This window comes from Meriones unguiculatus, chromosome 10, assembly GCF_030254825.1.
Source record: "Meriones unguiculatus strain TT.TT164.6M chromosome 10, Bangor_MerUng_6.1, whole genome shotgun sequence".
In the NCBI taxonomy this organism is placed as follows: Eukaryota; Metazoa; Chordata; class Mammalia; order Rodentia; family Muridae; genus Meriones; species Meriones unguiculatus.
Genome location: NC_083358.1, coordinates 72,642,106 through 72,666,965, shown reverse-complemented (window position 1 = coordinate 72,666,965; position 24,860 = coordinate 72,642,106). Strand labels below are relative to the sequence as shown.

At 42.4% G+C, this 24,860-nt stretch overlaps 1 long non-coding RNA gene across 3 annotated transcripts in view; it reads left to right on the top strand.

The window, feature by feature from the left end:
• The window catches only part of LOC132656892 (uncharacterized), a 64,900-nt gene extending 42,260 nt beyond the window's left edge, over positions 1–22,640 (top strand). For all 3 annotated transcript variants that reach the window (XR_009594679.1, XR_009594680.1, XR_009594678.1), the window contains 2 exons: positions 21,699–21,768; positions 22,527–22,640. This is a non-coding gene — a long non-coding RNA (uncharacterized LOC132656892). The remainder of the gene's footprint in view (positions 1–21,698; positions 21,769–22,526) is intronic.
• Positions 22,641–24,860: the final 2,220 nt, after the last annotated feature.

The following is a 24,860-nucleotide window of genomic DNA, read 5'->3' as shown; positions in this document are numbered from 1 at the left end:
CTTCAGGTGCTTTTTATTTCTCAAAGGTTTGTAGTTACAATCTCTCATTCCCCATCTTAGTAATTCCTTTTTTTTTAAGTAAAAATTTTTCTAGTTATACTGATATTTTTATATACTGTTTTTCTAGTCTGTTAAGTTTATTTATATTTAGTTTTGGATTTAATTTGCTGTTCTGTTTTCCAGTTTTCTTTTCTCCCCTTCTCCTGCTCCTCCTCTGTCTTTCAAATTTCCTGTAGTCCAGGCTGACCTCAAACTCAGTACGCAGCTCAGGATGATCTAGAATGCCCGATTCTCTTACTTCTATCTCCAAGGACTGGGATTAAAGCTGTACACTACCACACCTATCATTTTTTTTTCTTCTAGTTTCTCTCTCTCTCTCAAAATAATAATAAAAAATGCTCAAGGAACTTGAGGGAAAAGGGCAAAAAGATAACAAGAGCCATAAGAACAGGAAGTCTGCTATGAAATCAAGTCTTCTGGAGATGACAGGGAAGGTGCTTATACCTCAGCAATACACCTGCCTAAACAGGACCTGAACAAGGACAACACCAGTGAACAAGCTATTGCGAAAGGGGGAAAATCTTATGAGGCCCTCATGACACAAAGACTATAGGCAACTGAGGGCTGCTGAGAGAGAGAGAGAATTAGTTGCCCCCAGGGATGGGCCCCTATTTTGTTAGCCAGTTCTAAGTGGCCATCCCCCAAATTATTCATATATGTACAAGCAACACTAATGGATTCCCAAGGTTTTATATATATATATGTGTGTGTGTGTGTATGTGTGTCTATGCGTTTATACATATATGTATAATAACAACAAAGAAATAAGCAAAGACAGACATGGTGGTGCACACCTGTAATCCCAGCACTAAGGGAGGCAGAGGCAGAGACAGGCATTCTTTGTGAGTTAGAGGCCAGCCTGGTCTACAAAGCAAGTCAAGGATAGCCAAGGCTACACAGAGAAACCCTGTCTCAAAAACCAAAAAAAAAAAAAAAAAGCAAGCAAGCAAGAAAGAAAAAAATTTGAAAGGGAGCAAGGAAGCAAGGAAGGCATTTATGGAAAGGAGAAGGAGAAGAAAAGTGAAGGAGAGGATGATGTAATTATATTTTAATTAAAAAATTTAAAAATACAATAAAAGATCTGATTTAAAATTTTTTTGGAGACAGTGTACATCAGTGGCTAGCCTGGACTAGCTATACAAACCAGGCTACCTCAAACTCACAGAGACCCCACCTGCTCTGTTTCCCAAATGCTGGGATTAAAGGCATGTTCCACTACACCCAGTTTTATTACAGTAATTAAGAAAAGTATATGTGAGTGTGTTTGTGTGTTTATGTGTGTGTGTGTGTGTGTTTTCTGAATGTGACTTCATTGCCTAATGAGGCCAAATAGGCCTTGGATGCCCTGGAGTTGGAGGTACAGGCAGCTGGGAGCCACCTGATGTACATGCTGAGAATCAAGCGAGGGTCCTCTAGAGGAGCAGTTCACGATTTTAACTACTAAACACTTCTCCAGCCTCCTTTGCTAACTCAGGCAGAAGTTTAGTTCACTGAATTGATATTTGAGATCTTTTTCCTCTTCAGACACTGTGCATTTATGAGAACTCTGTGAGTTGCCTCACAGAAGGTAAAACAGTGAGTCAAATAATAGAGAAGCTAACTCAGGCACACTTCCACTGAAGAAGTCTTACAGAGGTTGTTAACTATAGGATTACCCTAGTGTAGAGTTAAGGGATGGTTAACAATTGTTTTTCGTTACTAGTTGAAGGTTAGTCTTGGGAGGTGTTAACTACCTGGCTATTCTGGCTTTCTCTGCAATCCGGGAGCCAGAATTAGAAGTCAGGACTCCCACGGCTGGAGCAGTGATTCAGTGGTTAAGATTAGTGGCTGCTCTACCCGAAGACTGGGTTCTAGTCCAAGTATCCACACGGTGGCTCACAGGGGTATGAAACTCCAGTTCTGTGGGACCCAATGCCCTCTTCTTACCTCTGTGGGCACCACGCACGTGTGAGGTAGGTATACACACATGCGGGCAAAACACACATGCCCATGAAGTAAAAATAAATCAATAAATCTTAAGAAAAATATGAACCTTAAGAAAACAAAAATAGGGATCCCTCAGAAAGGTCTTGTGCACTGGCTGAGAGCATCTGCGGCCGCAGTCAAGTGTCCTGTTTTCTTAGGAGCAAGTGTATAAGGCACAGTGGTTTGTTGCTCATTTTTCAGTGCATGGGGGCGTGTCTCAGCATTTGTCAGCTCATTGCTTCTTTAATAATCCCTAAAGGAGGAGCTGGGGCAATGGCTCAGTGAGGGAAGCGACTGTCACATAAGCACAGGGAGCAGAGTTGGGTTCCTTAACAGCCACAGACAGACTGAGTGTGGTAGCTAGTCTGTGGCTCTAGCACTGGATGGCCATGTGGGGAGGGGGAGACAGGAGGATTCTGGGGACTTGCTGGTCAGCTAATCTTACTTCAGGCTCAGTGAAGAAGACCTGTCTCAAAAAGAAAGAAAGAAAGGAAAGGAAGGAAGGAAGGAAGGAAGGAAGGAAGGAAGGAAGGAAGAAAGAAAGAAAGAAAGAAAGAAAGAAAGAAAGAAAGAAAGAAAGAAAGAAAGAAAGAAAGAAAGAAAATGGTGGAGAGTGTAAAGAGATATCTAAGTTTGACCTTGGGCCTCCACACACAGATGCACAACTGAGTGTATGCACACACATACCACAGTTATGCTTGTATACACACACACACACACACACACACACACACACACACACACACACACATGGGCTGTGGATGTTGCCCAGCTTGTACAGTGCTTGCTTAGCTTGTATCACATCCTGGGTTTGATCTCCAGTAGGTCATAGGTGAAGGCCAAGGATCTGAAGTTCAAGCTTGTTCTCAGTTGCATACTGAGTTGAAGCCAGCCTGGGCAACATGAAACCATGTATCAAGCAAAATAAAACAAACAAAGGTCTTTAAATATGTAGCAGGCCCCAAGCCTCTGTAGGTATTTTAATCTCTGATTTACTGAACAGGTGGTCTTATTATGACAACTTAATTACTGAGCACTCCCTGTTGACTCAAAGTTCATCAATGTAGTAGACTAGTATAATGTTGACAGAGAGCAAAAGAATTGGTCAGCCTTGGGCCAAGGCAGGAAATGTACACTGTTGCTCTTTCCATACAAATGGAATTGCTTTGAATGTTTTACTACATATTACTATTAATTACTATTGAAGCAAGGTCCCATTACATAGTCTTGGCAGCCTGAAGCTCACTATGTAGATCAGGCTGGCCTTGAACTCATAGAAACCTACCTGCCTCTGCCTCTTGAGTGCTGGGATTCAAGTCAGGTGCCAGCAGGCCCAAAGTTTGAATGTCTTTATAGATGAGAATCCAAGGGAGAAGTTCTTAGCACATTTATAGCTACATGCATGTGCCATTTTATCCGGGGGTGTGACTGGTTCCTGTAAATATGTGCACCTGATACAGACATGCAGTTAAGAGGCATTTGGTAACTTCATGGGGGGCAACCATTATTTAACGTTAGCTATATGATGGGAGCCACAGTGCCTGCCTCTTCTTTGTGTGATAATGTTTTTTTTTGTTGTTGTTTTTTTTTTTTGTTGTTGTTTTGTTTTGTTTTTTGAGGCAGGGTTTTTTGTTTTTTTTTTGTATAGCTTTTGCTGTCCTGGACTCACTTTATAGACCAGGCTGGCCTTGAACTCACAGAGATCCACCTGCCTCTGCCTCCCAAGTACTGGGATTATCGGCGTGCACCACTGAGCTCAGCTGTTTTTGTTTTTTAACTGAAAGCCTGTCCACTGAAACCTAATACAAGACAGTGATGTCCACTTTATTCAGTCTTGTTCAATATAGTGCTAGAATTCTTAGCTGGAACAACATGGCAATAGAAGCAAATATAAGGGCTACAACTAGAAAAAGAAGAAGCCAGTGTACTCTTATTTTCAGATGATGATAAGTTCCTATATTAAAAGACCTTAAAGATTCCTTTGGAAAACATCTAGGATTGTTAAACCACTGGTTCTCAACTGGTAGGTCACAACCCCTTTAGGAGTCAAACAACCCTTTCACAGGGGTCACCTAAGGCTATCATAAACCATCGATGTTTATATCATCATTTATAACTGTTAAAAAATTAGTTATGAAGTAGCAACAAAAATAATTTTATGCTTAGGCATCACCAAAGAATTCTATTAAAGGGATCACAGTGTTAGGGAGGTTGAGAACCACTGTGTTAAATACTTTCAGCAAAGTGGCAGGTTACAGAATCAACATACAGAATCAGCAGCCTTCATATATTCCGAGGACAACCATACCGAGAAAGAAATCAAGGAAACCATTCCATCCACAAGAGCTTAAAACAAGTATCATGGTATAAACCTAACCAAGGAAGTAAAAAAAACCTGTTTTACATAATAAAGAATGGTTCTTTTCAGGTTTGACAGGCGAACACTGAGCTTTATTTCAGGTGAAATATCCTTTAGTAATGCTGGCCACCCACAGCTGGGATAGGAGATCCAACATCCCAGCAGAACAAAAGAAATTTCTTACTTTTATATACTTGTAAAGGGAAGAGGATCTTTGACTAGAGCTAAGGCCTTATTACAGGGTGAATAATGTGTCTTGAAGCCTCTATGTACTGGTAGCGTAGAAAAGGTACTAGACAGGATATGAGGGCATGAAAGAGGTCGCTTTGGGCCTAGGCACTCTGGTGGGAATGGCTGGGAGCCTGCCTGTTGTCTCTGGTTTGGCAGAGAAGCTTCATACTGGGTGGATAATTTCCTCCACAGCAGCAGTGTCTATGATCTGATATCCTAGTCTTTTTTGCTTACATGAAAAGAAACAGCTTTAGGGAACTGGGGTGAGTGGGAGGTGAGGCCCACAGAGCTTATGACATTGACATCAGTCTGGCTACTTCCTGCCGAATCAGGGTGTCATGGGGAAGTAAGGACACCACTGTCCCTTTTAATCCTGTGGTTGGTTAGTTTGTGATCCTTGAGTCAGGGGCTGGGATCTGCATTTTTTATTAAGGCATTGATATTCTTATAAGTCTGTGTGGCACATTGTATGAACTAAGTGCAGTCTACAAAGGGGCCTATGGATATGAGAATGAAAATGGGCATTACAGGAGAGACAACCAGTATGAGCTGAAAGAGGCATGAAGAAGTTTGACTTCTCCATCTGTCTCACATCTCTTCTTGAGGCATGTTTTTTTTTTTTTACTGCTGCTGAGGAGTGTAACTGGCCTTGGATTTCACCAGGCTTTTGGGCAATTTCATTGAGGCTTTCTTTTTTTTTCTTAATTTTTATTTTATTTTTAATTACACTTTATTTACTTTGTATCCCCCCTCTAGTTCCCTCCCTCCTCCCCTCCCAATTCCTCCCTTCCTCCTCCTTCACCACACATGCCTCTCCCCAAGTCCACTGGTAGGGGAGGGTTTTTTTTTTCCTTCTGATTCTAGTCTGTTAGGTCTCATCAGGAGTGTCTGCATCGTCCTCCTCTGTGGCCTGGCTTTCTTGTATGTTCTGAGATAAAGAATGGCAGATTCTCACAGAGGTTGATGCACCAGTGGTTACAGTGCTAACGGTGCTGTGAATCCTAGAGCAAGAAGGGAGAGGAGAATTAGCATTCTCACAGGTGGCTGTTTGACGGGAAAGGAGAGCTGGTTGTGAGTAGTTACATCTACCTTTGGAGATATGGTACAAGTTCTTGTCTATTTGGTGAGGACATGAAGGGCTTGAGGTGCCACAGAAGAAGAAAATGTCCTCTTCTATAGACATATGGTGAGGTGGGGAAGAGAGAGAGACAGACACAGGCAGAGAGGCAGACTGAGAGGCAGACAGAGAGAGACAGAAAGACAGAGAGAAAGAAGACAGAGAGACAGATAGAGGCAGAGGTGTAGTATCAGAGAGAGACACAGGGACAAGGGGAGAGATAGGGAGATGAGATCAGAGAGAGGCAGACAGACAGGCAGGGACAGACAGAGAAACAATGAGTAAGACAGATACAGAAGCAGGCAAAGACAAGGGGGTGGGGGAGGAGAAGACTAAAGTCACCTCGTTAGGGATGGGAGTGTGAGAATAGGGTTAGGGCTCAAAACATCCTGGAAGAAGAGGAAGTATTTGTGAGTATCAAGATAATAGGAAGAAGAAGTTTCAGAGGGGAGAATATTTTTACAGGCTTGAACGGATTCTTCTTTGTTGAACTGACTGTTTCTACAAAGAAAACTCAAGAGAAAGTTAAAGAAGACACTAGTAGATGGAAAGACCTTGTGAAAACAAATATCTTACCAAAAGCAAGCTATCAACTCAATGTAGTTCACATCAACGTTCCAATAAATAAAATAATAAAATCTTAAAAATTTATTTTGGCTCAAACAATGCTCAGCCAAAAAAAAAATGATGTTACAAACATCACCATACCTGGTTTCAAATTATATTGCAGAGCCATAGTAATAAAAACAGCATGGTACTGGTACAAAACAGTGTGTAAATGAGCAAAATGGAAGATCTGGATACAAGTCTACACAGCTAATACAGCCACCCAGTTTTGGACAAACACCAACAATGCTTATTGGAGAAAGATAGTCTCTTTAACAAGATCTGCTGAGAAATTTGATTTTCTACATGTAGAAAAAGGAAACTAGATTTTTCTCTCTTGTTATGTTAAATAAATTCAGCTCAAAACAAAACAAGCACTTTGAAATGAGAACAGGCAACTCTGGAACTCTTAGGGAAAAGAGTAGGGCAAGTAAGGGATCTGGAGAGAGAAATTGTACATTTACATAATGGAATACTACTCAGCAATTAAAAACAAGGAAATCATGAAATTTGCAGGTAACTGGTGGGATCTAGAAAAGATCATCCTAAGTGAGGTATTCAAGAAGCAGAAAGACACACATGGTATATACTCAATTATAAGTGGATATTAAACACATAATATAGGATAAATGTACTAAAATCTGTATACCTAAGGAAGCTAATCAAGAAAGAGGACCCTGGGGAAGATGCTCAATCTTCATTCAGAAATACAAACGGTATGGACATCAGAAGAGGGAGAAAACAGGGAACAGGACAGGAGCCTACCACAAAGGGCCTCTGAAAGACTCTATGCAACAGGGTATCAAAACATATGCTGAGACTTATGGCCAAACTTTGGACAGAGTGCAGGGAATCTTATGAAAGAGTGGGGAGATGGAAAGATCTGGAGGGGACAGGAGCTCCACAAGGAGTGCAACAGAACCAAAAAATTTGGGCACAGGGGTCTTTTCTGAGACTGACACTCCAAACAAGGACAATGTGTGAAGATAACCTAGAACCCCTGCTCAGATGTAGCCCATGGCAGCTCAGTGACTAAGAGGGTTCCCTAGTAATAGGAACAGGGACTGTCTCTGATATGAACTCATGGGCTAGCTCTTTGATTACCTTCACCTGAGGTGGGAGCAGCCTTACCAGTCCACAGAGGAAGATAATGAAGCCAGTCCTGATGAGGCCTGATAGACTAGGGTCAGAGGGAAAGGGAGAAGGACCTCCCCTATCATTGGACTGGGGTAGGGGCATAGGAGAAAAAGAAGGAGGGTGGAATTAGGAGGGGAAGGGGTAGGGCTACAGCTGGGATACAAAGTGAATAAACTGTAATCAATAAAAATTAAAAGAGTAGGGCAAGCACTCCAAGATAAAGGTATAAGCAGTGACTTTCTGAATAGGACCTCAGTTGCTTAGAAAATAGGGCCAACACAACAGGTCCTCATGAAAGTCACAACAGGACCTCATGAAATTAAAAGTTTCTATACATCAAAGGAAACACTTACAGAATGGGAGAAAATGTTTGCCTGCTGTACATCTAACAGAGGATTCATACAAAGTCTGCAAAGTGAAATACAAATGATCAATAAGCATATGAAACTCACGGTCAGTTTCAGCGCTGCCGCAACTACTTTGAGATCTGGTGTGGTGGTGGTGCATGTCTTTAGTGCAAGCAGTCGGTAAGTAGAGGCTAGTCAAGGCTACATAGTGAGACATTGACTCAAAAAACCAAACCAAACAAAGCAACAATCTCTACATTGATATTCCTTCTTACTCCAGGTGAAAAGTCAGTCTATAAGAAAACAAGGCAAACTGAGCAAGGTGGTATGTGTCTAATCCTAGCACTCCAGAGGCAGAAGCAGTTGGATCTCTGAGAATTCTAGCCCAGCCAGAGATACATTGTGAAAACCTGAGCTAGATCTCTGAGGGTTCTAGGCCAGCCAGGGATGATACATAGTGAGACCTGGTCTAAAACAAACAAACAAATAAACAAACAGGGCTGGAGAGATGGCTCAACAATTAAAAGCATTTCCATGGTCTATACATGGTTCTTGGTTGGAGCATCAGTCTCTGCAGGCCTCCCCTGGGCCCAGATTTTTTGGCTCTGTTGGTCTCCTTGTGGAGCTTCTGTCCCCTCCAGGTCTTTCTATCTTCCCCTTCTTCCATAAGATTCCTTGCACTCTGCCCAAAAGTTTTGCTATGAGTCTCAGCATCTCCTAGGTAGATTTTTTCAGAGGGCCCCTGTGGTAGATTCCTGCCCTGTTCCTTGTCTTCTCCCACTTCTGATGCCTATCCTGCTCCGATGCAGCCCATGGCAGCTCAGTCTCCAAGTGTGTACCCTAGTAAGGGGAACAGAGACTGTCTCTAACATGGACTCAGTGGTCGGCTCTTTGATCACCTCCCCTAAGGAAGGCAGCCTTGCCAGGCCACAGAGGAAGAGGATGCAGCAGCAGTCCTGAAGAGACCTGATAGGGTAGAGTCAGATGGATGGGGAGGAGGACTTTCCCTATCAGTGGACTCGGGGAGGGGCATAGGGGGAGAAGAGGAAGAGAGGGTAGGACATGGAGGCATTGAGGGGGAGGCTACAACTGGGATACAAAATGAATAGATTGAAACAAACAAACAAACAAACAAATAAATAAATAAAATTTGCCGCTGTTGCAGAGGACCTGAATTTAGTTTTCAGCAATCTCATGGGACACAAACATTTGTAACCCCAGCTCCAGGGTAATCCTATGCCACTGGTCTCTGCAGACACCTACACTCACGTGTACAAAACAACAAGAACAACACACACATTTAAAGAGATAAGAAAGTAAAACACACAAATAAACACTAACATGGAGGAATATTAAGGGGCCCGTGCACCCTGTCAGTAGGAACTTAAGCTAATTTAGCCTCTACAGAAATCATGATGTAGGTTCTCAAAAGACTAGAAGCAGCTCTATGAGACGAGCCAGCTGTACCTCTCCTGTGTACGTATCTGAGGGACTCTAGCTGACATACTAAAGAGAGCCTTGCACACTCGTGTTTACTACAGCACTCTGCACAAGAACAAAGTTACAGAACCAACCTAGACGTCCAACACAAAGGAAACGAGCAAGGACAACAAGGGACACACGCATGGGAATTTTACTTACCAGAAGGAATGACAAGTTAGGCCATTTATGGGGAAATGGATGCAGCCGAGACCATCACAGTGAACAAGTTAAGGTGGCTGTAGAAAGACAAGCATCATGGGAGTCTCTCATCTGTGGTTTCTGGATTATAAACACGTGCATAAGGTCATGCAAGAGTCTGGCAGAACAAAGACAAATAAGAGTGGGGGAGAAAAGTCAGAGCAGGGGAGAACCAGGCACAGAGGGAGAGATATGCTTAATATGTAATACATTCCTATATGAAAATTAAAGCCAGAACCGAATTTTAAATATTTACTTATATAGTTGTTAATTATTAAGAGTAGTTTGTGCTTTGTAGCCCAGGCTGGCCTCTTAATTTTTGTGACCCTCCTGCCTTCACCTCCGAGTGCTGAGATTCCAGGGGTGTGCCACCATGCCTGGCTAATCTTTGTGCTTTTGAGAAAGGATCTTACTATATAGCCCAGGCTGGCCTTGAACTGGCATCCTCCTGCCTGAGCCTGCCAAGTGCTGGCATTATAGTCGTGAGCTCAAAGTCTGGCTTTCAAAGTCTCACCTGATCTTTCATGTAATAAGGCCTGCTAGCTGTAAAGTATGGCTGTTCCAGTCCTATACACAAGGACAGAGGAAATGGCAGTTTAGTCTATGCGCTCATTGTGAAGCAGTCTTTGGCCAGGATTCATTCACGTGACCTTTCATAGCTGCACTGAAGGGCCTGAGGGCAGTTCATGTGTCTTTGCTAAATCTGTCACTTTAGCCTTTGTATATCAAACCGGTCTGCAAAAGGAGTCCCCTCCTTCTCCAGCAATTTACTCTGGCAAGTGGCCATAGTTCTTTTCCATAATGAATTTGGGGAAGCCTTAGTGCAACAGTGTGTATTTAGAAGGGGTTGTTCTCTTCCTTAGTTGACACTGTCTTGGATCTTACAGCTGGTGGAAGAATGTAGTTTTAACTGTGGAGGCCGACATCTGCCTTCTGCTTTTTAGCACCAACTGTGTCGGTAGTTGGTGGCTATGTTCCCTCTAAGAATTCCATAGGAAGGTGTCCTGGTGACTGTTGGAGATTTGAAGTCTCTGTAGTAATCACTTCCACCTTGCGTTGACTAGTAACTGTTGCAACCCGGTTTCTCCCTTTGTGAAATTTATTATCACCACTAACACAGTGAAAACTGGTTTCACTATAGTATCAATTTTTTTTTTTCTGTTTATCCTGGCCTTTGGAGAAACACTGTTTGAAGTTCTCAAAGAAACAATGGCCACTCTCTCATTAAACACTTGTTTTTGAGACAGGGTCTGAGGTAGCATGACTTGACCTTGAACACATGTAGCTTCAGATCATCTGGAACCTCAGGTCCTCCTGCTTTTACCTCTCTAGTGCTGAGATAAAAGCATTGTCTACATTGTCTACATCACTACACATGGTTTTGCAGGATGCTGGGGCTTGAACCGAGAGCGTCAGCAATGTTAGGCACGGATCCCCAGCTGAGCCACATACGACTGGAGAATTCATACAACGTTTGACTATTTGGTTGTTTTGAGATAGGGTTTCTCTGTGTAGCCTTGGCTGTCCTGGAACTTGCTTTGTAGAACAGGCAGACTTCATACTCACAAGAGATATGACTGCCTCTACCTCTCCAAGTCCTGGGATTAAAGGTGTGCCACTGCATTGATTTTTTTTTATTACTTATTTAATTAATTATTTTAAGAGCACTGGATAGTGAATCCAGATCCCTGTATTCTCTAAGCAAGTGCTCTGTTGTGGGTTTTATCTTAAGGCCGAGTCTTATGTAGCCTTGGCTGCCTTGAACTTGTGATATAACAGAATAACTTTAAACTCCTGCTCCTCTTGCCTCTACCTCCTGAGTGCTTGAATTACAGTCTGTGTACCACTATGCCAGATTTACTTGATGCTTGGGGTCAAACCCAGGATGTTGTGCATGCTAGATAGGATGCCTATTAAACTCCCTTTTTGTTTTTGAGACAAGACCTTGCTGTGCAGCCCAAGATGATCTTGAACTTGTGACAGTGCCTTGTCCTGGCCTCCTGAGTAGTGGAATTTTGGACAAGCGACACCATGCCTGTCTAAAAGTTCTTTTCTTTTTCTTTTAGTAGAAGTGCTACATTGTGAAAACAGTTTTCAAGTGTTCTTTGAAAATGCAGTTATGATTTCTCTCTCACTTCTATCAGCTTTCCCAGTCCTTAGTCACATGGCCAGGCATTCCAGCATGACCACCTTCACTACTCTAGGCTATGGTGGAGGCTAAGCTTTAGTGAGGCATCCCAGATCTGAATTAGGACTGACATTGACTTTCAAGAAGGGAATTAGGGAAGACTAAAGACTGAAGGTCTGAGACATAGAAATAAAATGCAGAGAGCATGACGGCATGGACTGGAAGAGAAAATACTCAAGCGAGTGTCACCTCTATCTTTAAGTTAGAAATTCAGAAAAAAAATAGCAAGCAGCATGCACTTCAGGTCTGTTGCTGACATCTTTGTAAGTTTTAGTAGGGTGGTAAGGACAGAAGCCAGACATAGTGTATTTTTCTCTCTCTCTTTCTTCCCCTCCTCTGTGTGTGTGTGTCTTTGAGTATCTCTTTCATGTGTATGTATTTCAGGGTCTCTCTGTCTGTCTGTCTCTGTCCCTCCCCTCCCCCGGAGTGAGTGAATGTGTGTGAGTATGTATATGGCAAGCCCCTTCAATGAATCCCAGGTTGGCTTGGAACCAGTGACCCTCTTGCTTTGGCCTAAGTACTAGGTTACAGGGGTGGACAGTGTGTATTCATACACCAGACGCCACAGTGAGTTAATGAATTAAACAGGAAGATGCAGAAACAGGGTGATTCACCCAGAGGTAAAGTAGGTATGTTATTGAGGATTAATAGAATTGATTTTTTTTCTGGGTGGAGATTCAAGTGCTAAGTCTTCAAATTAGTCACCTCAAGGGCTTTCTTCTCCAGCACCAGCTAGTTCAGTTGACTAATTCTTTCTGGGAATTAGCTCTTTAGCCCTTTCACAGGAGTCTCGGCTGCTTTCAGGATGTAGTCTTCTTTATCTCACTGCTCCTTTTTGTAAAACAAGACTAGGTTGAACGCGGGGTATTACTTTAAAGGTCTGGCTGTGCGTGAGGGCTGGGGATGTCTAAAGCCTGGAAACAGAAGGAAAACGTGATTAAAATCAACACAAAGCTTGCTTACGCACACACAGGAAACTTCTAGGGACACATTAAAATGGAAACAAAGAGATCAAGTTTAAGAAAGGGATGCCAGCCTTGAACCTCTCTTAATCTGCAAAGACCAATTTTCTTTACAGTAAATAGCCCTAGAAAAGAAAATTAGCCAAATGCACCAGTGTTTTTGCTGGCTGCCAGCTTCCCGGCATCCGGACACATTGTTGCATGGATTTTCTCCTTCATTATAGGCAGGCAGGAGCCTGCAGTTCCCTGCTGAAAGCAGAAGGAATCTGGGCAGATGCATATCATAGGCAATTGCTGTGTGACTCATGGCTGATGCTGGGAATCTTGGGAGTTGAAGTGAGGACGAGGTGGGAGGGGTTTCCCTTCTTAAGGCTGGTGTTGGGAGGTGTTCTAAAATGAACTCCTTCACACACCCTGCTTTTAATGAAAGTTTAGTACTTAGCTACTCTTGCTTTCTGGAGAAGTCTGTGCTTGTAGCTCCCTGCCTTCCTTGTTGCCTCTGTGTTTTCCTGGGCCGTTTTAACTTTTCTGAAGCTGCCCCAGCTTCATAGTCTAGCTTATGAGAAGACTTAGAGCTAGTCTCCTCACTCACAAAGCTGTTCCTATCGGAGTGTCTCAACCACAATGTGGATTTAACCCTTAAAATGCTGGTTACGAGACACTGGGAGGTATTAGGATTTCTGCTGGTACCCCATTACAGGCTAGATTGGGCATGTTCAGGATGGTATGGCCATAGACCTGGCACCGCATTGCCGGTAGCTTAAGGCAGCATTCACGCTCTTTCCTTCCTCCCCTGTTCTCTCTCTTTGCATCCTTTCTCTTTCTTTATATTTTATTTTTGGTGAGGGAAGGGGCTCTAGACAGGGTTTCTCTGTGTAGCCCTGGCTGTCCTAGGACTCACTCTGTAGGTCCTGCTGGCTTTGAGCTCAGGGATCCACCTGTCTCTGCCTCCTGAGTGCTGGGATTAAAGGTGTGCACCATCACCCCCTGGCTTTCTTCCTTCTTAATGTTATGATTTCTGCTCCGCTAACTTGCTTTCTCACGGAACTATTGAGAGATTTAATAACACACAAGGAAGTATTTTACCTTTCGTAAAGTCCTGTGGTATTGTTTTGTGATTATAAAACAGTCACCCCTGTGCTAATTTGGAATGAATTAATCAAGAATGCTATCACTGAGCGAAACACAGCAATGACTCACATGTTTCTTTGTGCCTTCCCTGTACAGGAAACTGGAGTAGAAACTGTGAATCTGTACTGTGTGGCTTAGTTGTCAGCAGAAACTATATTTTTATGTCGTTTTCACAAGTGTCAAGGGTTCTCTATGTGTACACACAGCTATGTGGAAATACTCACGAATTCTATTGGGTCCTTCAAGCTGCAGGATGTTTTTTCTTACAACCATTTTTGGAACGGAGGTGTCTTTAGTTTCCCTAACATATCCTTTTTTTTTTTTCTCACAGAGGAGTTGGGTCTCTTTCCTGAAGTCAAGAGCCATCCAGAGCTCCTGAAAACTAACTACAGAAACTGTAGAGCTAAACACTACAGAAACTGATGTATAACTTTCCATGCTACTTAACATTCTATCAGTGACTTTTCCTGTGCTGTTTATATGTCTGTGCATGTTAGTGTGTCTGCCTGTTTTCAGGTATGTATGTCCTTCGTTTGTGTATGTGCGTGTCAGTCCAGAACAGAGACCAACCTCAGCTGTCATTGCTTAGGCCTCATCCTCCTTTTTGCTTTTTGAGATGAAGTCTCTCACTACCTTGGAGTTTAACAAGTAGGCTTGGGTGGCTGTGAGTGCAGTGAGCCCAGAGATCTGTATGCCTTGGTCTCCACAACACTGAATTACAGGTACACAGCACCATGCTTCACTTTTTTTTTTTTTTTTTTTAAAACATAGATCCTGAGAGGCAAATTCAGACTCAAGTCTTCACGTGTGCACATTAACCATTTTACTGATGTGGTCATCTCCCCCACCTCTTACATGTCCTTTAACCTTTTATATTAGTTCAACAATGTTTGATGTAATACAGATAGAAAGCCTTGGGGCTGCGGAGCCATGTGACCAGGGAAGATAGCCTGGAGCAAGAGTGAGGTCAAGGTGTGCCTAAACCCAGAACATCTTGTCTTGAGACCTGTAGGAGTCCGATCATTCCCTCCCTGTTCTGGGCAGGTAGCCTTATGCCCCGCCCTGACCTCTGCTACCCTTGAGGTGTTTGCTTAGCCTGGTGGCCAGATTAAAGTTCCTCTCTCCTTATAGATTCATTTCCAGCAAGCACCTGGAATTCCTCTTCATGCAAGTACTGCCTTTCCATCTTGGCCCCAGCCAATGATAGACACTCACCCTGAAAGCCCACCCATTCCCCAAAGGTTTAAATAGCCTTTGTTCCCCTCAATTAAATGAGCTGCCTTACCAAAGGCTGCTTCCTGGGAAGTCTGTTTTTGGTGTGCTCACCTCCACCTGTGGTCTCCATCCCTCAGTTGTTCCTGCCTTGCTCCCCCTCACAGGATTCACTGGTTGTGATTGCAGGTGGTTATAGGTGGGGAAGTGGGGCCAAGAATGGCACAAAGCCAATCTAGCTCATACCCACCAATTGGATATATATTGAGATCCCTGGAGTGGCCATTTGAGTCATCTGTGTTAGGTTTGAACCTCAGGATGACAAGAAAGGTTGACACATGCTTTCCAGGCCTCTCTCTCTCTGTCTCTCTTTTCTTCTTCTTTTTATAATTTATTTCTATTGGTGTTTTGTATGAATATTTATGTGTGTTTTGGATCCTGGAGTTATAGACTGAGCTGCTATTTGGATGAAGAGAATTGAACCTGTGTCCTCTGGAAGAGCAGTCAATGCTCTTAATTGCTGAGTCATCATTCCAGGTCTCTCTCTCATTGTCTTTCTGTCTGTCTGTCTCAGATTTATTTATTTTATTATTTATACAGTATTCTGCCTGCATGTGTGCCTAAATGCTGGAAGAGGGCACCAGATCTCATTACAGATGGTTGTGAGGCACCAGGTGGTTGCTGGGAGTTGATCTCCGGATCTCGGAAGAGCAGTCAGTGCTCCTAACCTCTGAGCCATCTCTCTAGCACTCTCCAGGTCTCTTAATTTGGGTTACTATTGCTATGATAAAATGCCATTATCAAAAGCAAGTTGGAGAAGAAAGGATTTATTTGGCTTACACTTTCGTATTCATAGTCCATCACCAAAGAAAGTCAATACAGGAACTCAAACAGAGCAGGAACGTGCTGCAGGAGCTGATGCAGAGGCCACGAAGGGGTGCTCCTTACTTACTGGCTTGCTACTGCTGGCTTGTTTATTCTGCTTTCTTACAGAACCGAGGACCACCAGCCCAGGGATGGCCCTATCCTCGATGGTCTGGGCCCTCCCCATCAACAACTAATTTAAAAAATACTTACCAACAACCCAGTTTTGTGGAGGCATTTTCCCAATTGGGGTTCCCTCCTCTCAGATGACCCTAGCCTGTATCAAGTTGACATAAAATGAGCCAGTACACCAGATGAACACTGCTCTACTGCTCTTAACACAAAATCTATTCAGAACTGAGATTCCGGCTTCTTGCCTGGCCATTACCATTACTTGGGTACTAATAAGATTTGAGCCACTTTCAGTAAAAATATAAGTAAGTAAATAAATAAGATAGCGGAGTAGGATTTTCTCTTCTGCATTCAGGTTGACAGAGTAGGTTGACAGAGTAGGACTTTTTTTTCCCTCTCATATTTCCCTCTGTCTTTACTATCCCATGTTGCATAGCATGCTATAAGTATCACCTCGTGAATTCTCCTCCCTTCACTAGAACCAATAGAATGCACCACTTCATGGGACTACATACCCCAGGACCATTGGGGCATGGTCTATGCCATGCTCAGGAGACGCTGCAGATTTGTAACTAGCGACGAGATTGCCAGCCTCCATCCAATATCATCCTTTCTTCCTGGTAGTCTGCTGTCCCTGCAGGGGCTAGTCTATGGCTTCATGGCAGAGCACTGCTGAGTAGCAATAGCCACAGAATTGAACCATCTCCTCTTGCAGGGAGGAGGTACACTCATGAGACTCAGGGAAACAGACTCCACTAGTTTGGGAAAGCGAAAGCTTACAAGGTGCACAAACCCCACCTACCCAAAGTTATAAAATCAGGGAACAAATGCTGGGAGTGGCAGTGTGGACTCTAGCTAGCTGAGCTTACAGGAAAAAGATGCTGAAGTTGTAGAGCTGCCTGGGCATCCTGCAGAGAGCTCCAGGGATATGGCTTTTCTGAGTTATCAGTAGCACTGGGGTGAGCTTTCTACTAGTTTTGCATTTGAGACATCCCTACTCCTGTAAATAACCCTAAGAAAAATCACTGTTTTGCCAAGCTGGACCATGATGGGATAGTTTCTTTGGCTCATTATTAGTGTCCTATCTGGGGCAAAATAGTTGTTTGTTCCAGTCTCCTGAGGAAGATTCTCACACAAGAAGCATTTGCTTGAGGCCCTGAGTTCAATCCCCGATACCACAAAAAGAACATAAGACAAAAGCCAACTGTCTCTGCTGTGGTCACGTTGAGTTACCCCTGAGTGTATGCTTCTGGTTCCAGGGTCACACTCTCTACTGTGTTTTCCCAGTGGGGGTCTGATTGTCCTTTAAAAGAGCTACTTTTGGCATGAAGCCAAAGGTGAAAAGAGAAGCTTCTATCCCCCTTCTCCAATAGGACAGGACCATACTTCCCATGGGACACTCTTATCCAGCCCCGACTACAAATTAGCACAGCATTTTACTGTTTGATCATTTCATGCTCGATTTTACATACAATAGCACAGTGAAGAAAAGCATCCACAGGCATTGAACACCACTAACGCCAGACAGTTTCTCTAAACCGGAACCTAAGCATGTTCCCCTTGACTGTGAAGTGAGATTTTGTGCAAGGGGTTTCAGTTTCAGTGCTGCAGTGATGTTGCAAGAAGACCATCAACCTTTAAATAACACCCCCACTTAAACCTAGTTCAGGACCAGCGGACGTTCACAGTGAAGCCTGCAGTGCAAGTCTGTTTCTGGGACCGTAGCTGCAGATGCGAATGTAGATTCCTGGAGAGATACAATGGGCCGTGGCACCCGTGGAAGTGCAGTAGAGGAGCTGGGAGGTCCCTGAGCCCCCCATGAGGACACTGGCTAAGGACTCTGCACACCTCCTGCTCCTCTGCTCAGGACTTGGCAATTGTTGCTGATAACAGAGAACTCATCACTCATTACGCTTTCCCTTTTACTCCTTCACATTTTTTTTTAATGTTTATTTCTGCCAGCAAAACCTGAGAGTTATTTAAATCAATGGGAGTTCTTTCTCCAATAGGAGCAAACCTTTGAGTTAAAAAATTCACTTTCTGCTTTGGAGCCTAGATGTTGATAAGGTTTCTTCTCTTCTAGAAATATGTCAGAAGCAGCTTGTAGTTTTCCTTGCGTGCTCTGGCCCAGGCTACCCTCTACAATGGTCAGATGAAGCTTCCTCAATCTTAAGCCTCCCAGTATAGCACTGTGAGCCAATGAGTTCTGCTTATTGTAAGTCACCTAGTCTTAGGTTTTCTTTTAGAGTGGTCAAGATGAAACACAGCAGTCAATGTCATAGAGATAGCATCTCAAGAAGAGGGAAATGCTTGCCAGCTTTCTCAGAAGCTCCAGGAAAAAGGGGGTACACAAGGTTATTCTAAGATCTGCTATTATCATTGTCTAAATTCACCCAGCCAGATAGCCCTTTACTTTAAAATTCGTATTATATTTTAAACATTTTTTATTACATTTTCTTTATTACAGTGTATGTGTGTGTGTGTGTGTTTCACATACCACAGCACGTGAGTGGAGTTCAGAGGACAGCTTGAAGAACTTGGTTCTCTCCCTTTATCCTATAGGTTCTGGGGATGAACTCAGCTTATAGGGTTCGGTGGCAAGTGCCTATAACTCCTGAGCTATCTTGCCCTACCCCCCTCAAGAAAAACATTTTGGTCCCTTTTTGTAATAGTATGCTTTATACATTTTTTTCTCTCTCCTTGCTTAAGCACAGCTTTCTTGTTGATCAAGCCACACAGGATAATGTACTAGGGGACCAACAATGTCTGACTGAACACTAGTAATGTTCCAGGGCTAAAGGACTACCTGCACAAATGGTCCTGACTCGGGGGATTTGATTTCCATGGTGCAAATGCCCCCATGGTGGCTGATTGAAGTGGGGCTTGCTGAGTGTGGTGTTAGGAGGAGATACACACAGGTATGAGCCTGTCTTAGCACACCACTTAATATTGGTTAGATAATTAGAACAGATGTGGCCCGGGCCACGTATATCAAAGGACTTTCGTCTCTTATCCCTACTGCTGTGATCATCGCTATGTCTTCTGGTCTCTTCATCTTCTGTATGTTTGTATGAATAGGTGCATCCAGTCATGCATCAAAAACCCTAAAGGGCTCAGCATTTGACAAGTCCATGAAAATATGGGATGCTGGGTGATTTCAAACTACTAATGGCTTAACATTTGCTTCTCCGGATTCCTGAATCAGAAGCAACATGCTTCCTTCTGCTGCCAGAAGCTTCTCTAGCTCACACAAGTTCTAAGAGTTGGTTTCAAGGGCATCTGCATTTCCTACAGCATTTTATATACTAACATTGAAAAGGCAGAGTGGCACTTTAGAGTCTGCAGGTGGACCTTTTCCCTTTTCTGAGCAATTACTTATGTTCTTCTGTACTTTTTCCCGAACTTTTTCTTCTTCCCCTTCTTGAGTGACTTAATCTCTCAATTTATAATAGTATTTTACAATAGCAATCTTACTATACAACTCACTCAAAATTCTTTAGAAGGCCTTGGACATAATGTCTTATCCTTAGAATTTAGAAATTTACAATTTGGTTGTTATTCTGGCCATTTCGGGGGGCTGTTCAGAATTGAACCTAGGGCTTTGTGCATACTAAACATGTAATGTATCATGAGCAATATGTCTAGGCCTATTATTTTGGTTCTTAATTGTTTCTCTACGTAGTAACTATGGACAAACTCCAGATCAAGGATAATATATACCACTGAGGATATCTGTGATATATAAAAAAGATGCTACAAATGGTACAAACAGAAGGCATGTTCATGAAAAAGGAAGAGACAGACTGAGTACTAGATTTAAGGAAGTGGGTGCTCTTCTTTTACTCTAAATACTTTTCCATGACTTGCACTTTGGAATGAACTTGACTAAACCGGTTCTAGAGCAGGTAAGCAAGTTGGAGCTTGCAGGATGCCTGTCTTGTCAAGCAGGTACCATGGAGTTAGAGACAGAATGGCAACACGTAAGTTGTTGGGACAGAAACAAGTCCTTTGCCATCTGAAACCCCAAAAGCCCTCTAAAGCTGATCCTCTATCAGCTTACTCTTTGCTAGGGCTGTATGTCTTGTCTCCTCCTCCCCTAGAGTTGGCATTAGATCACCTGCTACTTTTCAGTGCTTTGGGGGTAAGATAAACTATTTTATTTTAAAAAATGTAAATTTATTTTAAAAAAATGAAATTTATTTAATCTTTCACAATTTCTCACACACACACACAAACACACACACACTCCACCCTAGTCTCTCCACTATTACTGTCTCTTACCATTTCCTGCTCTTACTAGACCCCTTCTTCCCAACATTTTAAAAGTTTCTTTCTTACTTTCAGTGTTTGTGTGTGTGATCCACTGCTTGCATAAGAAAGAATAGGGTATTGTCTACTCTCCATCCTACGCATCCATTAGCTGCCTACACCTCCTCAAGAAGGTGTGAGGCCTCATACACCTCTTCCCTACACATAATGGGATGTTAATGGGCCCAGCCTGGAGCAGGTTTTGTGTAGGTAGCTCTAGCTGTTATGAGTGCATGAGTGCCTCAGCCATGCCGTGTCCAGGAGACAGAATTTTATGTTACCCTGTAAGCATGGTTTTTCTTTTTGTTTGTTTTTGTTTTGTTTTTTGTTTAAATACTACCTTATTTTATCAGGGTTTCTTATGCCTCTACCTCTCTGCTCCACCCCAATCCCTTCAACACCCCAAAACCAGGTAGGAGAGAAAGAAGGTTAGTGGGGAGAGGGACATAGGTCACTTAGGCTACTCCCTGCTGGTTAGAGTCATTGGGTTCATTGGGTTCCTTGGGACAAATCCAGTCTTCATTTCAGGATATCTCCAACTTCTTCTCATCCAACTGCAGCAACAGCAACCAGGAGCAGCAGGGAGGAGCTCCAGCAGCCTTCTTTTTTCTTGGAGCCCCCTTTTTCTCTCTGGGCTCTGGCATTTATTTATTCCCTCTCTGAGTCCCCAGAGCTAAATTATTGTCAGCTGGCAAAGACCACACCCTTCTCAGTGTCAACACGAGGCAAAGAGTCTGCTGCTGTGGACAATCTAAAGCAGCCCCGTATCCTACACCTGGGATTAAAACAAAAACATGTTTATATAGCATAACTGAGTTTTTAACGACACCAAAACTTCCACTGCACTACTCCCTCCCCTCCCCTTGTTCTTAAACCCCTTTGATTCCTTCTTCTATGATATTCCCCAAACGTTAGATGTGATTATACAGATGTCCTATTTTGGACTGAGAGCTCAGTAGTCACTTCTTCTTGGCACTTTGATCAGTTGTGAATCTTTGCATTAACCATCGCCCACTCGAAACAGAAGCTTCTCCGACCACGGCTGAACACGGCACTAACTTTTAGGTAGAGACATACGTGTCTATGCAGTTTAACAACATATCCATTTAGCCAAGAAATCATAGCAGTTTCTCCCACAGGGGCTCCTGTTTTGAGTTGTATTTTTTCATTTGTGTGTGTGTGTGCACGCACATGTGTGGATGTGCCTTGGTAGCCACGTTCCACAGTGTGTATATGTAGGTCAGGAGTCAGTTCCTTTTTTCTACTCCCGTCAGTCATGGGGCTTTAATTCAGGCTGTCAGTCTTGGTAGCAAGTGCCTTTAGTCGCTGAGTCATACTACTGGCCCAGTGTTTATTATCTTGAGATCTTTGTATATTCTAGATATTAATTCTCTTTCAGATGTATAGCTGGCAAAGATCTATGCCCCATTCTGTAGTTTCCTTTGATGTACAGAAGCTTTTACATTGAGGTACGTTCTCTCTACTCCTAGTCTATTCAAAGGTGTTTGTTTAATTTTTTAAATCATGAGTACGAAAAATCTTTCAATCTTCTTCAATTTCTTTCTTCAAAGGCTTAACATTTTTGTCGTGCAGGTCATTTGCATGGTTAGAGCTATCTGAAGATATTTTTTATTATTTACGGCTATTATGAAGGGTGTTGTTACCCTGATTTCTTTCTCAGCCCATTTATATGAAGAGGTCTACTGATTTTTTTTTTTTTTTTGAGTTAATCTTGTATCCAGCCACTTTGCTGAAGGTATTTATCAGCTATAGAAGTTCCTTGGTGGAATTATGGGGTTGCTTATTTATACTGTTGTATTCTTTGCAAATAATGATACTTTGACCTCTTCCTTTCTGATTTGTATCTCTTTTATATCTTTTAGTAGTCTTACTGCCCTAGCTAGAACTTAAATACTATAATGAATAGATAGGTGGGGGTGGAAAGTTTTGTCTTTCTTATTCCTGATTTTAGTGGAATTGCTTTGAGTTTCTCTCCATTTAATTTCATGATGACTATTGGCTTGCTATAAATTGCCTTTATTAAATTTAGGCATGCCCCTTCTCTTTCTTATCTCTCCAAGACTTTTAGCCTGATGGGGTGTTAGAATTTGTCAATGGCTTTTTTAGCATCCAATGAGATGATCATGTCTGTTCTTTTCTTTACTTTGTTTACATGTTGGATTATATTGATAAAATTTAACAAGTTGAACTATTCCTGCATCTTTAGGAGCCAGAGAGGACAAGGACAACACAAGAAAGCTCAAAGAATCAACTAAGCTGGACTCATGAAGGCTCACCATGCCCCGCTGATTCACCATTTTCAACAACATTAAAAATACACATACTTAATACTATAATGTTTGTATGCTTAGTTTTTTTCACTCCTGCTCTCACCCAATCCCCCTCCCCTTTTCTTTTCTTTTTTTGGATCTTTTCTTTTTTTTCCATGTATTTCAGGATGGACCAAAACTCACTATGTGAAGAGGTTAGCCTTGAACTCATTATCCTCTGGCCTCTCCTTGTCAAGTACTGGGTTATAAGGAGCAAAGTACCATGCCTGGATTTCTCTCTTTCTTTCTGGTGGTTTTTAAATGATATTTACCATTTTCAAAGCACTTCACGAATACTTAACATTTCTTGCACATTATGGCTCCAGGAGGGATTTTAAAAACCTGTTTCTTACACAGGAATTGGATCATTTACCTGGACTCTTGACACTAATTCAAGCTACTATTTGCCTTTATATTTTTTAAAACAAGGCTAACTATCCCCATGTCTGATGCCTCCTCATTTATACAGTATGAACTTTGTGCAGTCAGAATTATGAAAATTAATCAAAATCACCTCTTTAAATAGTGAACATGTGACAACTTCCTGCTTTTTTTTTCTTTTAAATTTTTATGAATTTGTGCTTTTATCTCCACCCTCCCTTCAAGGCGATGTTTCAGAATCATTTTTCTAGATCAGTTGTATTTCCTCACAACTGGTGAGATGGGACCTCTCCAGCTTCTTAGGCTGGCCAGGGCGTGGAGGTGGGGGCAGATATTCCGTTTGCCTAAACAGACTGAATGAAAAAAAAAAATATGATTTGTCATGCACTGATAATTACAGCACAAAAGAAATGTGACCGTATGCAAAGCTCCATTTTTCTCTTTAAGACCAGAGGCTTCCTAACCTCTTATAAAAATCCATTCACCTGATATTAAAAGCTTCGTTCCCTGCACCAGACCTCACTCTCTGACCTGAAGCATATAATGGCAAGTTCTAAGAAAACGATGCAGCCGCTGCCACAGAGGGAGCCTTTGTTGTTCTCACTTATCCTCACACGCAGGCATCTCTGAATAGAGAGGCAGGTGCTGTTTGATAAAAAGAAAAGGAAAAAAAAAATCTGGTCCTCACAGCAAATGTGGATGGCAGTCTGAGAATATTTATGTGTTTTTCTTTTCTTTTTTTCCCCCTATTTCCTCCCTCCCCCCAAAGGTAATATTAGATAAGTTTTGGAATTTTGGAATGAATATCCTGCCACAGTTCAGCACCAGCACCCTCTTTCTGTCTATATTGACTGATTCTGATATTTTAAAGGTGTGTTCAGTTATTAATTCATGTAAGTCGTTAAGATGCAGACATCCCAGAACTTGTACAAACAATGGTTTCAGGGAGGATTCCAAGTTAGCTTGGAGGCTGTGCTTCAATATCCCCATTTCTTATTATCTGGAGAGATTCTCTGGAGTCCTTCTCTGCAGACACAGCAAATTCATTGGCAGGATTAAACAATTTGGAACTGGATTGCAGATGACAGTGTTGCTGCCTGCATATCAATGCCAGCCACAATCAGCACCGACAATTGTTCCGTCATTAGCAAACCCGGCGAACAGGAGCGGTCCCAATATTAAGCCTGCTGGCGCTCTCCTTGGATTTCTTTGACTAGATTGCATCCTGTTACATTCACAATCTGTTCTACATTATCGGCACACAGACTGACAGACTTTTAAATTCACATTTAGAAAATCTGAAAGCAGTTTTTTTGGGAAAAAAAAAAAAAACAAAACAACCCAACCCCACTACTGGAAAGAGTAATGTATCAGCAACATCGATTTACACTACCAATAAACGATATTTAGCCGCTGGAAGCAAATGATATGATTCATTTAATTCTGGGAGTCCAGGAAACGAGGCCTGGATTCTGTTTGGCTTATACATGCAGAGTTGGCCCTCTTATCATATGTTTAAATAGCTAGGCATTACATAAGCTCTCACCTATACCCGTAGGAATAAGAAAAGGGGTTAATATTTCCCAGGGCTTTGGTCCTCTGAGATGAAAGGTGCTGTGGGGATTCAAAGGCCATTAAAATTATATGCATGGCAAATGCTGTTATCATTCAGTTCAGACACATGAAGCAGCTAGCTTGCATGCGCAGTAAAAAATAATAATGAGAATGAATTCCTGTTTAATGAGTATTTATCACACACTGGCCATGTGTGAGCTACTTTATATTGGCTTTTGCTTTTAATTCCCACAACACTGTGAGGATCTCTGTGTTACATGCTCGGAAGTGCTTGG